Source organism: Malania oleifera, chromosome 8 (assembly GCF_029873635.1).
Source record: "Malania oleifera isolate guangnan ecotype guangnan chromosome 8, ASM2987363v1, whole genome shotgun sequence".
In the NCBI taxonomy this organism is placed as follows: Eukaryota; Viridiplantae; Streptophyta; class Magnoliopsida; order Santalales; family Ximeniaceae; genus Malania; species Malania oleifera.
The window spans coordinates 62,144,457-62,159,872 of record NC_080424.1 but is presented as its reverse complement, the minus strand read 5'-3'; positions in this window follow the sequence as shown (position 1 = coordinate 62,159,872).

Genomic DNA, 15,416 nt, shown 5'->3' with positions numbered 1-15,416 from the left:
TTTGACTTTTGTAATGTAAACTTTCGAAGTCACATATTAATTAGTTACTCATAATTTGTTCAAACACGTATTATTTTTTTTTTAAATAACTTCTATAAATTATTTGTCACCACATTTATTATATTTAAGAGTGATTGTCATATGATGTAATTTGATTCATTATGAAGCATGAATTTGTATCTTGTGTTTTTTTTTTTTTTCCTTTTTCATGAACACATATTCTAGCTATGATCATACTAACTCCTAACAAGTGGTGCTAGGTTGAGTTCAAAGCTAGATGTTTTTGCCTTTGCAGTTATTTTGATGGAACTTATTATGGGAAAAAAAAAACAGTACACGAAGACATGTGAAATAAAAAAATTCACCTCATGTATCTGTTTAAGAATGACAATATTGATAGGTGTGAAAGTACTAGAAAGTTGTTGGATTGCTCATTGGATCCTACAAAAGAGATCTTGGATGGGTTATGCAAGGTGGCAAACCTTGCATACCACTGCACCCATACTTCCTTAGATAGGAGGCAAAGTATGAGTGCAGTGGTTAGTGCACTAGCACCCCTCGTTGAGCCATTTGACTTGAGCAAAAAATTGGACGAAGGTAGTAAGTGTTTAGAAGTGGAATATTTGAATCTATGTCAAGTTGTAGAAGACACGAAGGCTGGCGGGAGTAACCCCCACTATGAAAGTCTACAATAGTCGCTCCGATTAAAAAAATGCATTTCTAACACTCAAAAAGCTATATGAGTTTGGAGAAGAGCTCGCTAAGAGCCAAAAAAATAATACATTATTTAAATTTTATTTTTATTATCGTAATTTTTTTATATTTATAATTTGCAATGTTATTATTTTGGTAATTATTTTTGAATATTTTTATTAAATATGAAAAGTGCATTTTTTTAGTTATGTTTTAATTTGTATTATTTTTATAAATGTTACGAAATAGGTTGCTAGTTTCTAGTTTTTTACTTTTGTTTATGTTTCTGATATTTTTATTTTTGTTTTCCTAATTTTTTGCAATAATACCAAATGCCTTAAACATATTTCAAATTTTTACTATAGGGCATTGAATGGAGTTGTTGCTAGTTCCCAAAACTTAAGAACTAACTTTTTACTTATTTTTTACAAATATTTTCAGCTTGCCTTATTGTTTCTAACGCAACCCAGATTCTTTGTCCATCCTATTTTACTATACGCATGGTTTGCAAAATCCGATTGGGTTTAGGGGAAAATGATTTAGGTTTTCTCTCTTTCAAATCTCTTTAGACAACAATAACGTCATTTTTTTAAAATCTTTTGGGAACTTACCTATCGACGTTCATACATATGATTATTGTGATAATTATTTTTTTTTGTCTCCTCACAATTGTTTATAATTTCTTTAATATAAATAGTATAAAACAATTTTCATTTTAATTTGTTGATATTCCTATTATAGTGGGACTAAATGTAGTAGTTCTCAAGTTTTGAAGTCCAATGGTGCTGTCCATTATGATAAAGAGAATATGTTTTACCTTGAATTAATAACTTATTTATCACTTATTCAAAATCTTAAGTTTGTATGTTCTATTTTAAATTTATTTACCTCATTTCCAGCATTGTATATTTAATATTTTTATAAAAGACAACATATGCATGCAAAGAGTTCTAGCATTGCCACAAAATAATTTTATGTTTAAATTATAATGTACAATAGGTTTAAGTTAATTTAATTAAAATTATGATTTAAAACATCAAAAAATTAGGACAAAGTTTTGGAGAAATACCGGCGGCGTGCATACAAATATATCACGAACAATTATTTCTTAAATATATATTTTTATAATATCATTAAACAACACTTTAATTTATTTTCTCCAGCAGATGTTGGGATATGCCTTTGCAAAAGTTTTTTATACAAGATATTTTTTTATCTATGTGTTGTGTTTGTATCATAAATGTTTTGAACATAGCTTAGGTACAATGACAACATTTTTCATTAGTTTTACTTCATCATGTTTGGCAGCTAGTAGAATTTTTTAAACTATCTTTGACTTTTGTAATGTAAAATTTTGAAGTCACATTGTAGACACCTTATTTTTGCCCTAACCAAATAGAACAAGGGGTTCCTTCTTATTGTTATTATTATTATTATTATTATTATTATTATTATTATTATTATTATTATTATTATTATTATTATTACCTTATTTTTATTATTATTACTATTTTATTATCACTATTTTTTTTAGTATTTTTATTATCATTATTATTATTTTTCATTTTTATTATTATTACTAGTATTTTTATTATCTTTATTTTATTATTACTTTACTATAATTATTTTTATTATTCATTATTATTTATTTTATTGTTATTATTTTTGATATATTATTATTATTATTATTATTATTATTATTATTATTATTATTATTATTATTATTATTATTTTCCTATATTATTAGTACTTTACTATTATTTTGCTATTATCATTATTATCGTTATTATAATTTTTTATTACTTTTATTATTATTATTATTATTATTATTATTATTATTATTATTATTATTGCTATCATTATTATTTTTATTATTGGTATTATTAGTAATAGTGTTCTTGTTATTATTATTTTTAGTATCATTATTAGTATTATTAATGCTATTAGTATTAATATTATTATTATTATTATTATTATTATTATTATTATTATTAATACACTTAGGGATTTTGGGGATATAGCCTATATATAGGCTCATTCTCGCAGGGATAAGGGGGGTGCACAACACGGCGCACAACCAAGCCGGAGGAAACACAAAAAGTAAAATAAAAAGCTATCTTTTTCTTGTACGTTCGCTCCCTCATCCCTTGGGTCTCCGCCTCCATCTTCCTTGGGCTCCATCTTCAACCTAGCTTCGCTCAGCCTCCTATCATTCTCATCTCTTATCTCCTGCAACTAGCCGCATAGCAGCCCCATCTTCCTCTTCTTTCTCTTCTTCCATCCCCCTCATTCTCTCCATCCCACTCGCCCAGCTTTCGTCCTCACAGAGCCCTGCATAGTAGTCACGAGCTTTTGCAGCAACCTGTCGCCGAGACCATCAGCACTAGACCACCGTCACCCTCCAGCAACTATAGCCATCGCCCACGACCCCATTCTCCAGCGTCACCTCCAGCTCCGGTGTCACTCCGCCGCACACCTGAGCCAGGCCACAACCATCGTGATCCTACTCCGTCGTCATACCAGCCCAGCAACCACGTCGTCGCCATCTTCGGCCATCCTCCTCCATTCCATCACAGCAGTCTACTACTGCAAGAGAGAGCCACTGGAACCATCACTGCCGTTGTCGTCTTCGGCGGTCCTTGCTGTCCTTCACCGTCGTCGTCTTCTCCGGCAACCCTTGCTGTCGTCGCCACTTCCAGCCCCAGTTCTCCGACTGTATCCCCCCTCTGTAAGTACCCACTGTAGTATGCTTAGGTTGTGTTTATTATATATATATATATATATAAGGATTACCATTCCTTCTACAGGGTTTTTATATTTTGTTTAATATTTAATATTCACGGTAAGTTTTTTTATTGCATTTGTTATATAGGTTGATTGTTTTATTATCATTGTTATGAAATTTTTATAATTGGAATTTGTTTTGATATTTATAGTTTAACCTTTTGTATTCATGGAATTATTAATATTCTTATTGTCGGATCCTTAATGTTATAGTATATGGTTATATGTCTAGTATTCAGGTTGCATGTTTATTATTGTTACAACTATTTTGATGTCCAATTGTCATATTTAGGGTCGTTTGTTATTATTGCATGTTTAATATTTATGTATTTAGAATGGTTGTTATTATAGTACTTATTTATGTAAGGGAATTATTGTTTGATATTTATATGTTTAGGTATGTTATACGTAATGTTCACATTCGGGTTATATCCAATATTAGGGTTTAGGGTTCTTGTCATAGTTAATGTTCACATGTAGGGTCATTATTATTCATGTTTAGTGTCTATATTAAGAATATGGTTATATTTTAATATTATGTCATTTTTAGTATTTCATTCTATGTTGTATATTATTAGTATGATTATATTTCTTATTTAGTGTATATTTATTAGTATTCTAATATTTAGGGTATTACCTTTTTTGTATATAGTATCTTTAGTATCTTATATGATATTTTATTACTTATTTTGGGTATTCATAATATTTTAGTAGATATGTGTTATTATTAATATTATATGCATTGGGATAGTATAATATCTTAACTTACTATCCTATTAATATATATATTTAAACCTCCCATACTAGTATTTTCCTATAAAAATTTTCAAAATTTGGGAGTGTATTTTCTTAAATATTTTCTTGATTTTTTCCCTATGATTTTAATGCTAGGGCATGAGCTTTCGGGCTTCACATACCTTTAATTCTGAGGGAATATATCTAGTACATATATATTTTGTATGATTCACTTATTTATTTATTTATTTATATTGCATGTATATTTGTAAATTCACTAATAGAGGAGTAATTTGAAAGACTTATTAGATTAACATAGGGATAATTCCAAATTAATTAGGTACCGTCCGTAAGAACGGGTGCGTAGGGGGTGCTCGTACCTTCCCCTCGCCTAACCAAACTCCCGACCCCAACTCTGGTAATATAGACCCATTCTACCCTTGATGGGGTAGTAATCATGTGTTCTAACCATACTAAAAGGTTAGTGGCGACTCTAATCCTCATTGTTTTCCCCAAAAATATTAAAACACATTTTTTATTTCGCTGCCCGGGGCATATGCGCTCCGGGACGTCGCGACAGCTTGGCAACTCCGCTGCGGACAAACGAGAGTCGAGCCAATAATTAATTAGGAATTTTTCAAATTTAAATTTATTAATTCTTTTAATTACACCACTTTATTTTGTAAATAAAATACGCCTATATTTGAATAAAGTAATTTGTTAAAACTATAACCCATTTGACTTAGTAAATATATATATTGTCATAGTTGTAGATATCATGGAGTTAATATGAATATTTAGTTTCCATACAGATAGACACACTTAATTAATGTATATATTTGGCTTCCATATAGGTAAACATCCTTAATTAATGCATATATTTGGTTTCGATATAGGTAGACATCCTTAATTAATGTATATATTTAGTTTCCATATAGGTATGTATCCTTAATCATGTGAATATTTAGTTTCCATATAGGTATGTATCTTTAATTATGTGAATACTTAGTTTCCATATAGGTAGATATCTTTAATTATGTGAATACTTAGTTTCCATATAGGTAGATATCCGTAATAAATGTGAATATTTACTTCCCATATAGGTAGATATCTTTAGTTATGTGAATATTTAGTTTCCATATAGGCAGTCATCCTTGATTAATGTATCTAGCCCTCATATATATGAATTTACTTGACTTAATGTGAGTGTTTGTTACTATATTTGTAAATATTCTAGAGTTAATGTAAACATTTAGTTTCCATGTTTGAAAATACCCTTACTTTAATGAAAATATTTGTTTCCATGGGTGTTTGAATAAGCATGTGATTAATTGTGAATAAGTGTGTGACATGTGTAGACACCCTATTTTTGCCCTAGCCAAAAAGAACAAGGGGTTCCCTTTTATTATTTTATTATTATTATTTTTATTATTATTATTTTTATTATCGTTATTATTACTTTCTTATAATTATTTTTATTATTTATTATTATTATTATTAATTTATTATAATTATTCTGGATTATTATTACTATTATTTTTATTTTATTTTATTTTACCTTATTATTATTATTATTATTATTATTATTATTATTAGCATTAGTATCTTATTTTGGGTATTATTATTTTTATTATTTTTAGTAATGTTATCATTATTATTATTATTATTATTATTATTATTATTATTATTATTATTATTATTATTTATTACTTTTAATATTAGTATTATTACTTTATTAATATTATTATTATTATTATTATTATTTTACCAATAGGGTCTTAATTTTTATTTTTACTATAATTATTTATTATTATTTACTATTAGTAGTAGTATTATTATTATTATTATTATTATTATTACTATTATTATTATTATTATTATTATTACCTTATTGATACTAATATTATTATGATAATTATTATTATTATTATTTCCTTTTTCATCATTACCATAAGAATAAAAGCATAAAAAAAAAAGAGAAAAAGAAAAAGAAAATCAAAGAAAGGAAGTTTTTTATTAGGGTTTTCAAATTTTATTTTTTTATAAACGGTGAGGGGCACGAAGCCAAGGAGGAGGCGGCGCCAAACAGCTAAGGGGCGCACAGCGCAGGCCAAGAGCAGTTCTGCTTCTTCTTCTATTTCTTCTTCTTCTTCTTCTTTCTTCACTCAACCCCACAGCCCTTCCTCCATATCTTTCTCACGGCCTTCCGGGAGGACAGCCCCAACCTCCGGCAATCACCACCAACAGCCGAACCCGAGCCCACGCACCAGCAGCCACCACCACGGACCCCAGCCCCTGCCGAGACCATTCTCGGCTCTCTGCCGCTGCAACTCCGGCGAACCACCCACGTAACATCGTCAACCTCCCAGCCTCCATATTCGCCTGCAACTCCGACCACGAGCCTCCCAGCTGTACCACACTCACAACTCAGCAAGCCCCACAGCCTCCCTTGTACCCCTCTGCTTCCAGTCTTCTCATCAGCTGAGCACCACTCCGGCAAACCTCCAACGAGACACCAGTCGAGCATCTCTACTCTGCTGCACAGCAGTTCACAACCGCGACTCCACAGCTCTGCTGCAACCACGCCAGCGGTTCCTCTCTGCAGAAGCCATGAACCAACCACAACAAAGCTGAAGGCCCTCCTCTGCTCCAGCCAAAGCCCTCGGCCAAGCCATCAACCTCCGGCCAGACCCACCACGGATGCCTGCAACCCAGAAAGATAGAGTCGTCGCCGTCACTCTCGGCCGTCTTCTCCATCGTCTCCATGGCCGCCCGAACCACCCAGTCCTCTCTGCTGCAACTCCGGCAACCTCTGATCTCCGGCATCTCCACGAGAACACCCGGTGAGCCCCCTGCCTCCCTCTACTGTTTTTGTTGCCCACTGTTGTACACACAACACACATAAATATACATTTATTTTACTGTTAGTATGTACATACATATATATATATATATATATACATATATATTTTACATTGACCATGTTAGTATTATTGTTGTATTATTATTGCCATGATTATTGTGGTATTTTATTGTTAAAGCTTTTGTTAGTGTCATATTTGTATGTATTATATAGAATTTTTATGTTCTTATTGTTGTTATTAATTTCAATGTATACATGTCCACATTTAGGATTTATGTTGTTTATATTGTTACAAATAATTGTTGATTATGTTAAGAGTTTATATATATATCCATTTATTTATTTATCTCATGATTTAACATTGTTATTATAAGTTGCATTTCATCATTGTGATAGTTGTTTAAATTTCTTTTGTGATACACTAATCGGTTTGTCTTCGTTGTTGTAGGATTTCTTTTCTTTGTGGAGGTAAGATATTTATTGCTTAATATTTAAATGTAATATTTTTTATTTTATTTTTTTCTTTTAGTATTTTTAATGCGCAATATTCAAGTTTTGTATATCTATGTAGGGTTCCAATATATCATTGTGTTAGGGTCCTCATTATCAATATGATATTATATTACTATGGTATTTGTTTGTACTTTAGTATTTTAGTACATATATGATATTATTATGGTATTCTTGGTATTATGTATTACATTATATATTTGGTATACTCGCATGATAGTAGTTATTAGGATGTTGTCTTTTTTTTTTATGTATATATTTTTATTGATATTGTAGTATACGTAACTCATTATAGTATTTTAGGTATATATATGGTATTATTACTACGTTTACATTTAGTATCACTTATTAGGCTATATTTCTTAGAATTTTAACATATAAGGAACTATTCAATATGGTATCTTTAGGACATCTAATATTACCTATTAGGGCATCTTTAGCCTTTTAATATATAAGGTATTACTGTTTATAGTATCCTTAGTATATTAACATATATCTTATTATGTGTCTAGTTACTTATTTTGACATTCATAATATTTTAGTAAGTATGTATTGCTTATTACTCTATTACCATATATTAAAACCTCTCAACTAATTTTTTAATACTTAGAAAAACCCTAGAAAATTTTCAAAATTTGGGAGTGTATTTTGTAAATTATTTTCGGTTTTATCCCTATGATTTTAATGCGGGGGTATGAGCCTTCGGGCTTCATGTACCTTAAGCTCTGAGGGAATATATATGTATATATTTATTTATTTATTTATTTATTTTTCATATGTATTTATAAATTCATAAAAGGAGTAATTTAAAGACTTTTTAAATTAACTTAGGGATAATTCTAAATTAATTAGGTACCGTTCGTAAGAACGGGCGCGTAGGGGGTGCTCGTACCTTCCCCTCGCGTAACCGAACTTCCGACCCCAGTTCTGGTAACGTAGACCCATTCTACCCCTAATGGGGTAGTAATCATATGTTCTAACCACACTAAAGGTTAGTGGCGACTCCAACATTTCATATTTTTCCTTTAAAATTTAAAATTGATTTTTATTTTGCCGCCCGGGGCACATGCGCTCCCGGGACGTCGCGACAACATGCATGTGGGTAAACAGCTCTATACCTGGTCTTTACCTGCTAAGATTAGAAAGGAGTGTAATACCATTTGTCCCCACGTGGCAGGGCTTGTGGAGACCCGCGAACCACTCCGCTTAGTTTAAACTTTGTCCAAACCCCTTTTGGGTGAGGATGGAGGTTAGATTGGGAACCATTTTATCAATAGGGATTAGAGCCTACCCACACATACTTGTCTATAGTATTCCCTAATTAGGATAGAGCCATGAAAAACCTTGTATATATGTACCTACCCTGGGCTGGGATAGGAGCCACATCCTTCGCCACGTACTGTATTTTGTATATATGTTTTGAAATACTTTGTATTATGTCATGCATTTTGCATCCATTTTAGACATACATACTACTTAGTCATTATTCTAAAAAAGGCCAATAATGAGATCATGGCCCATCCTTTCAAAAAAAAAAATGAAGCACTGGGCCCAAGCATTTTAAAATACGGGTTGGCCCAACGTTTTTCAAATAACTCAAGCCTAATTTTTTTAAAAAAATAAACCTAGATCCGACCTTTTCCTAAGAAAAAACTAGGTCCAAGCCTGATTTTCAAAAAAGGTCCAAAACACATATTTCAAAAGCGGGTCTCGGTCCTATTACCTAAAAATTTAGGCCAACATTTTTTAAGTAATCCAAACCCAAGTCCTTTTAAACTAGGGCCTGATCCCATTATAAAAAGCTTGAAGCTCATATTTTAAAATACTCAAGGTCCAAGTGTATATCAAAGTCCATGAGCCTGCATTGAACAAATCCAACGGGTACCTAGATCAACCCCAACCTCAGATCATAATCTGACCCTTCATAGAATCTAAGGTACATGGACCATCAACAAGGAAAGAAATGGTTGAGGGAAGATTTGAACTGAAATTGTCGCCCATCAATGGTTGTGTTAATTTTGAAAATTTTCATTAGTGAAATTTTCCTAGAATTATGGCTAAGTAGTCATTTAGGTTACATCGTATTCATGCAAAATAGGCTACTTGCACGTTCATATCTTTGTTTGTATGTATAAATGCATTAGTTGCATCCATGGATAAATACCTATTGCATACCCTGATCATGCATCAAAACACATTCACTCATGCAGTACATAATTGTGCATCCATGATTCTAAAAAGGAAATTTTTGGTTTTCAGTTCCTAATCAAAGAGGTCGTTTGAGTAACATAAAGCAATAATTGAGACCACCACACATCAGTACAACACCAGGCTAAGAGCAAGAGAAATGAGTGAATAATTGGAAAACAAGGTCTTGGGTCTGGAACAAGAACAAGAAAAGATAAATGATAAGATAAGTAAGGTCCTAGAGTTACTGATGAACAAAGGAAAGGTTGTGCAAGTTGATCCTAAAGTAGATGTGGACCCCACTCATCCCCCAGGGTTCACCCCAGATCATGGACAAACATTAGTTCCACCACTTGGTGTCATGGGGGGTCCACTGCCAAATATGCCTCCTTTCATCCCTACTGTGCCAGCATAGGGTTCCTAGTGGCAGGAACTCCTCCGTTAGTACCTTCTGATATGGGGATAAACAAATCTGAAGCCGAACGTCATTGTGACGTATTGGAAGAGTGCTTGAAAGCAATGGAAGGATCTAATACTTTCGATTTTGTTAATCCAAATGACCTTGGCTTGGTGCTAAAAGTCACCTTGCCGTTAAAGTTTAAGATGCCCGACTTTGAAAAGTTCAACAAGACCCAGTGCCCTTGAATGCATTTAATGATGTACTGCCAAGCAATGGCCACTTACTCAAACGATGAAAAACTAATGATGCATTGTTTTCAAAGTAGTTTGACAGGGTCCGCTATCCGTTGGTATATTTAGCAAGATAAGGCCCGGATCTGCACTTGGAAGGACCTGGCCAATGCCTTTATTACTCACTACCGCCATGTGATGGAGATGGCGCTTAATCGAATGACTCTACAGGAAATGGAGAAGAAATCCACCGAAACATTCAGAGAATATGCTTATAGGTGGAGAGATATGTCAATCCAAGTAGACCCCTACCACACAAATCTTCGAGGAGAAACTCCCCACAATTTTATGGATATTGTGGCTGCGGGAGGGAGAATTGAAGGCAATATTAAGGCGGGCCTTGTCAAGGATAGTGGCATAGAAACTGGTCTGGGCACAAGGTGGACTAATAAGAAGAAGGAGGAAGAAGCGCAAATGATACAAGGGTAATTTAATTGGAAGAATCAATACACCAAAGGTGGGAACCAATGGCCCAAGAGAAATGTTGGTTTTGAGCATGTGATAAATCAAATAGTGCATACAGGCACAAGGCCCCAGATCGTTCACTCCGGTCCTATGTTCACTCAGTCGAATGCTCAGGCACAAGAAAGAAATGGCCAAAAGAACTTTCGGAGAATAGATCCTATCCCTATGTCATATTCAGAGTTATTCCCTCAATTGCTCGAAAGAAGAATGGTTTCAACCGTCCTAGGGGTTTCCATTCCAACCCCTCTCCCACAATGGTATGACCCAACGCCAAGTGTGCATATCACGCCAATTCCCTCGGTCACCCCATCGACCGATGATGGGCGTTCAAACACAAAGTGTAATCATTAAGAGATGCAGGATGGTTAACTTTTGATGACAAGCAAACAAGAGTCCAGGGGAATCCTTTGCCCAATCACGAAGAATGAAGTGGTTAACGTATTAGGGAGGTTCCCAAATCAATGGTTTCAATCATTAATCATAGAGGCTAAAGTGCTGGAGTAGCGAGCTTTTGATTATCTAATCCTTTTCATTTGATGTTCTTTTGTTTTCCCCATTGTTATTGCCTTTTGTAATCCGTGGACTCCTGTGTCTCGAAAGATTTTCTATATTCAATAAAATGAATTATGCATTTGTTATCTCACTTGCATCATGAGTCCAGTTGCCAAATTTTGTTTGCTTATGTTTCATGCGGGAATAGGGAAAGTAATATTGCCAGTATTCACAAGCCGGAAAGAGCTGTTAATTTTTGAAAATTTAATCCAAGAGGCAAAAGTAGAGAAGGATGAAACAATCATCAAATTCAAATGTTATGAAGAAGTATCTTACTTTCCAAGGAATTCAACGAAGTGGCTTTACTGTTTTGATAATTTCCTGTCAATTCATCACTCATGTTTTGATCAAATGATGGATGACCCTTTTTGGCTGACCAGTTATCCCTAAAAGAACTTAAACAATGATTTACCATTTGTTAATCAAGTTGAGCCTAAATGTTAAAGCAGCTTTTTCTTAAAATTCAAATCAACAAAAATTTAACTTGGGCATGGGTACCTTAGCATTTGGTGAATCATTTGAGACAATAATCATTACCAAAAGGATGGCAGGCCATTGTTCTACTACCCAAAAGAAAGTAAAAGAAGAAATCCCTTACAAACCCTTTTTGAGCCTAAAAGATTCATTTATTGATTAACCTATCAAAGGATCACACCCTACACTGGTACAGTTTTAAAAAGATTAGTCCCAAATGAAGTTCACATGAAAAATAAAGTTAAGATTCCTTCATAAAAGGAAAAGTGAAAGTTGCAGTAAAAGAAGAAAAAGAAGATGAAAAATGAAAGGAAAAAGGAAAGAGAAAGAAGAAAAAAAGGAAGAAGAAAGAAAATAAGAGACATACTACATATGCGATCTTTGACTGAATTACCTTTGATGAAATCGAGGATTTTGAGCTTTATTTAAATTTTTTCTTCTTCAACCCATACCTCTAGCCTACATTACGGTCCAAATGAAACTCTTGACCAGATTGGTATATGTTATTGCCTCAAATGATTTGTTAGACTCACTCTCGAGTCTGAACTACGTAATGACCTGATCTTAAAAAGATATGTAGGCAGCTTGTTTAAATAACAAGTTTGGTCAATATCTTGCAAAGCGTCTCAACTCTAACTGGGGGCATAAAACATCATTATGGGGCAGGATTTGTGAGCCTTAGTTTTCCTTTTATTCTAAAAGCCTACATCCCTAAGCCTACATTTCGTCCAAAGTCTTAAAGACCATCTTGAGATCAAAACATGGGTTGATGAAACTGGGGCAGTTGAAGAGAATGACAGTCATCTAGGTTGGGAAATCAACGTTATACGACTCTTGAATACTGGTATGAATTTTCCCTTGCGATAGCATTGAAACATGGTAAAACATTTATTTTGTGCGAATAGCCTTCTGATTTAGCAAGTTGATGTCATAATAGCATAATTATTCCTCATTCAAAAAAAAAAAAAAAAACCTTTCTTACTCTTCAGAGCGTTAAAAGATGATGGATAGTCAAAGAGTTTCAAAATCCTCAATAGTTTCTACCTGTGGGGAAGGAGCAACCTAACTGGGGCAAATGTTATGTCAGGTTTCAAAGATCTACTTATTCAAAAAAATCCAACAATAGAGTCAAGATTGATGACAGATGAATTTAATTGGGGCAAATTTTGAGTTGAATTTCAGTGGGTCCCATTCAAGCACCTTCTTATCAGATTGGAATATGAAATCAGGGTCAAGATCAGCTATAGGTCTATTTAGCTGGGGCAGATTTTGTGATTTTCATTTGAGCCAAGTCAATCACTTCCATGACCGGATGAATCAAGGAGATTGAACCAAGATCAGTTACAGATCCATTCAAATGCGGCGAGCTTCATGTGGAGATCAAAGATGAGGTCATTGATCACAAGCGCGTTGAGAGAAAAGATTCATGCATTGCCATGCATTTCATGCATTACCCTACATTTCATACATTACCATGCATCTTATGCATTGCCATGTATTTCATGCATCACCTAAATTTCATGCATTGTCATGCATTCTATGCATTACCATACATCTCATGTATTGTCATGCATTTCATGCATTACCTAGATTTCATACATTGCCATGCATTACTCTATATGACATGCATTGTCAAAATTTCATGCATTGCTTAAATTTCATGCATCATTATGCATTTCATGCATTGCACAAAATTTTAAAGGCAAAAAAAAAAAAAATTATAAAATGGAAAAATCACAAGTTGGCAACATAAACAACATATCACTGCATTCTAACATCATAAGTTAGCAACATACATAGAGCAGCATATCATTGCATTCTAGCATCACAAATAGCAATAGAGCACCCTTTATACTTGTCTTGTTGAATAAGCTTTCAAATGATCATTTGACATCTTTGATTGAGATATTCCTACTATGTTAATATCTAAGCTGGGGTAACTAACCCCAAGCGCACATTAATTTACTTGGAAACTAAGGAAGCTGACCCCAGACACACATTGATTTATTTTAAGACTGGGGCAACAGATCCCAAAGACAAGGGGAGTCATTCATTGACATTCGGGCCTTACCCCGAGTGCATTTTTCAAATAGAGTAACCATTTTCCAAACTTTGCTTTCACACCTTGTTACTAGTTGAGGTGGCTCGGGTCATCGTATCCGCTACGGCTCGGAATCTTACATTCAAAGTAAGCCATCATTGTGTCTTGTGGCTCGGATCATCGTATCCACTACGGCTCGGATTCTTACATTCGAAGCAAGCCATCATGGTACTTTAGCACTCGGGTTCTCAAACCCAGTGCAAGTTAGTCTCAGTTATTTTGGCTCTCGGGCTCTCAAACCTAGTGCAAGTTAGTCTCATTTACTTTCGCGCTCAGGTTCTCAAACCCAGTGCAAGTCAGTCTCATGTACTTAGGCGCTCAGGTTCTCAAACCCAGTGCAAGTTAGTCTCATATACTTAGGCGCTCGGGTTCTCAAACCCAGTGTAAGTCAGTCTCATGTACTTAGGCACTTAGGTTCTCAAACCCAGTGCAAGTTAGTCTCACATACTTAGGCGCTTGGGTTCCCAAACCCAGTGCAAGTTAGTCTCATGTACTTAGGCACTTGGGTTCTCAAACCCAGTGCAAGTTAGTCTCATATACTTAGGCACTTGGGTTCTCAAACCCAGTGCAAGTTAGTCTCACACTTAGGCACTCGGGTTCTCAAACCTAGTGCAAGTTAGTCTCATGTGCTTAGGCGCTTGGGTTCTCAAACCCGGTGCAAGTTAGTCTCATGTACTTAGGCGCTTAGGTTCTCAAACCCAGTGCAAGTTAGTCTCATGCACTTAGGCTCGTGGGTTCTCAAACCCAATGCAAGTTAGTCTCATATACTTAGGCGCTCGGGTCCTCAAACCCGGTGCAAGTCATCATCATTTGCTTCGGCACTCAGGTTCTCAAACCCGATGCAAGTCATCATCATATACTTAGGCACTTGGGTTCTTACACCTGATGCAAGTCATCATCATATACTTAGGCACTCGGGTTCTCAAATCCAGTGCAAGTCATCCTTATATACTTAGGCACTCGGTTCCTTACACCCGATGCAAGTCATCATCATATACTTAGGCACTCGAGTTCTCAAACCTGGTGCAAGTCATTGTTACATACTTAGGCACTCGGGTTCTTACACCCGATGCAAGTCATCATCATATACTTCGGCATTTGGGTTCTCAAACCTAATGCAAGTCCTCCTCTTCAGTTTCTATTAACTCATTCAAAAATATCAGTTGGATTACATTGTTCATTCATGAAGTTATCTTCAAGAGAATTGTGCTAAGCATTTCAAGATTGCCTTAATCACTCTTTGTTATCCCTGATTGGCAAAAGCAAACAGTACCTGATTGAAAAGCCCCAGATAGTTGTGTGGCCTGGCTAAAATAGGTATCTTTTATCTTTGCTGGCTTGTTGTTACAAAAAATGTAGGAG